A 3,500-nucleotide genomic window follows, 5' to 3' on the forward strand; every position below is an offset into this window, starting at 1 on the left:
GGTGGTGGCAATTTTAGTGGTAATGGTAGTGGTGGAGGGTGTTGGTGGCATGGCAGTAGTAGTGGTGATGATGATGATGATGATGATGATGATGATGATTGTGGTGATGGTGGTGGTAGTTGTGGTGGCGGTAGTAGTGCTGGAGGCAGGTCGTGGTGGCAGCTGTGGTTGTGGTTGTTGTTGTGGTTATGGTTATGGGGGGGTGATGGTGATAGCAGTGCTGATGGTTCTGGTGGTGGTGGTGGTAGTGGTACTGCTGCTGCTGAAGATGATCCAAGATCTGGACATTCCACAATGGCCACCACCAAAGAAAACACCGATCGTGTTCACCACAGGGATGGCATACAGGTGATTGACCATAAATCGAATAACCAATGCTATTAGCATATTATGCGAGGGAGTTGAGAATATTCTGCACAATGAACTCAGCATGACAAAGGTTTCAGATCAGTGGCTGCCATGTTTTCTGACATCCGATTAAAAGCATTCCAGGAGGATCACATTATGGGAAAAATCTGACACTGACTGAGGCAGATCCAGCTGGTTTCCTTGGGTGTTTCCTAAGCCAGGATGAGTGTTGGGTTCATCACTTTGAGCCAGAGACAAAGGGACAATCCTTGAAATCAGTGGAAACATTCCCCCCTCACCTGCTCCAAAGAAGGCCAAGGTGCTTTCATCTGCAGGGATGGCCTCAGTTGTTTGGGATGCAAAAGACATTGAGTTTATTGACCACCTTCAAATGAGCCACACCATCAATGGAGAATAATCTGCCAGCTTTCTGAGGCAGTTACGAAAGATTATCAAGACCAAACGCCCAAGAAAACTGACGAAAGGGATCTTGTTTCATCTGGACAATGCTCCAGTTCTTGCTTTCAATGGCTGCTGAATTTATTGTGGTTTTAAAGGGGTTGATCAGCCACCCTATTCTCCTGATTTGGCCGCCCTCTGACTATCATCTGTTCCCCAACATGAGAAAAAAAAACACTTAGATGGGAACCAGTGTCACAGTGAATATAATGTCATGTCTGCTGTTGATGACATTTCTGTCCAAAATGACGAAGGCTCTGCAGAACCAATGGGGTCCACGCTCTTCAGGACCAAGGGAAGAAGTGTGTGCACCAGTATGGGAACTGACTAGGGTGTAAAATAAACCTCATTTGGTGACAATCCATGAAAGGATCTTGGTCAGCCTAAAGAACTTTTCAGCTGACCCCACTAGCATAGCAAGGGGACGCAGTAGAGGCGGTCTGCCCCGGGCAGCACTTTTAAAGGGGCATCACTTTTGGGTCTGCTGTAGACAATATGTGTTTTTTTGTGGGGTCTGGGGAGCCAAATGGAAGGGCTGCCCCGGGTGGGACACACTCTAGCTACGCTAGTGGCAGACCCTCATATATGGAAGTTGATGTTGATGATGGTGGTGATGAAGATGAAGATGGTGGTAGTGGTGGTGGTGATGATGATGATGATGATGATGATGGTGATGATGATGATGATGATGATATCAGTCACCAAGAATACTTTGGCACTATTAAATTCACCATTTACAGCAGACTAACAGTGCTTTTTTTTACACATCATGTTTATTGATTTGTCCTGTGCTGGAATTTACTCTGTGGCATTATTTGGTCAGCAGAGATTACCATAAATGGTGCCATAGGTCTTTGAATAATAAATATTAGTCTGAAAACTGTATACATGAGTCAGCTTTTCAATGAGATCGTCACAAATGGATCGGTGGTTTAAAATATTTTAGTACCGTTTTCAAAACACTACGACGACAGACTTAACAGTCCTGCGTCTACAACACCATCCAAACAACATCGACTCTCCAAATACTATTGCAAGAATCTTGTTCTATATATTCCTGGGGGTTGATGAGCCAATGGGGACAGCCATGTGTGGTTGCCTGATGAGTGAGAAATAGCTGCTAAACCTCCCTCAAGTCACATCCTACTCTCTTATGTAGGTGCAGTCATGGATACCGGTGAAGGCATGGTTGTTTGGTAAGAAGTTTGCCTCCCAACTACATTGTTCTGGGTTCTGTCCCACTGTGTGGCACCTTGGGCAAGTCTCCCTCATTGGCTCATACATACATATATACATAGATAAGAGAGTTGGGTGTGATCTGAGGGAGATTCAGTTGCTATTTCTAGCAGGTCTGGCTACCATGTAGAGCTCTCCCTTATTGGCTCATACATACGTATGTACATAGATAAGAGAGTAGGGTGTGATTTGAGGGAGATTTGGCTGCTATTTCTAGCAGGTCTAGCTACCATGTAGAGGTCTCCCTCATTGGCTCATACATAAGACAAGAGGGTGTATTCTGAAGGAGATTTGGCTGCTATTTCTACCAGGTCTAGCTATCATGTAGAGGTCACCTCGCCCCCACCATTGACTCATAAAAATGAACTTATTGTACAGATTGCTCAGGTGCACTACATATATATATATATATATATGTATGTATGTATATATATCCATAAAGACAAGGCATGATTTGAGGGTGAGTTGGCTGTGCAGCGTGTGTGTGTGTGTCTTTTAGTCCCCACCCCCCCTTGCTGCTATCAATTGAGGCCCAGCTGCGACATTCTTCAAATGTTTATGCGAACAGCTGCACCTCTTCCATAGAATGAATGTCCTGTGAGGGGAGGGGAGGGGGAGCTGAGGGAGGGTAAACGGTGGAGAGGGAGAGGGAGGGGGTTAAGTGAGGGAGAGAGGGAGGAGGAAGAGTGAAAAGGAAATAAAAAAAAGGAAGAAAAAAGACCAAAAAAAAAGTAGTTTTAAATGGAAAAAAAAGAAACAAATAAATTTTAATGTTAAAAAATGGAAAAGACAAAAGAAAAATAATGAAGAGAAAGGCAAAAAGAAAGAGAAAGGAAAGAAGGAAGGAAAAAATGAGTATATAAAAGGAAAAAAGGGGACAATAATAATGATTTCACATTTTGGCACAAGGCCTGCAATTGTTATTTTTTGGGTATGATTTTATTATATATATATATATTAAATTATATCGAATTAAAATGTCGATGCCAGTGCCGCTGGACTGGCTCCTGTGCAGGTGGCACGTAAAATACACCATTTCAAGCGTGGCCATCGCCAGTACCGCCTGACTGGCCTTCGTGCCAGTGGCACGTAAAAGCACCCACTACACTCTCGGAGTGGTTGGCGTTAGGAAGGGCATCCAGCTGTAGAAACTCTGCCAAATCAGATTGGAGCCTGGTGTTGCCATCTGGTTTCACCAGTCCTCAGTCAAATCGTCCAACCCATGCTAGCATGGAAAGCGGACGTTAAATGATGATGATGATGATATATATATATATATACAAATAATATGTGAGTATATGCATATATACGTACAAGTATGTACATACCTACATCTACCTGTATATATAGATGCATATCTGGGTACAGGACGTTGCAAACAAAACGTAGACAAAATGATAAACAGAGTACAGAAAACACACAGGCCACATAGAGAACATTTCCTTCATCAGCTACCC

The sequence above is a fragment of the Octopus bimaculoides genome, chromosome 30 (assembly GCF_001194135.2).
Source record: "Octopus bimaculoides isolate UCB-OBI-ISO-001 chromosome 30, ASM119413v2, whole genome shotgun sequence".
Lineage (NCBI taxonomy): Eukaryota > Metazoa > Mollusca > Cephalopoda > Octopoda > Octopodidae > Octopus > Octopus bimaculoides.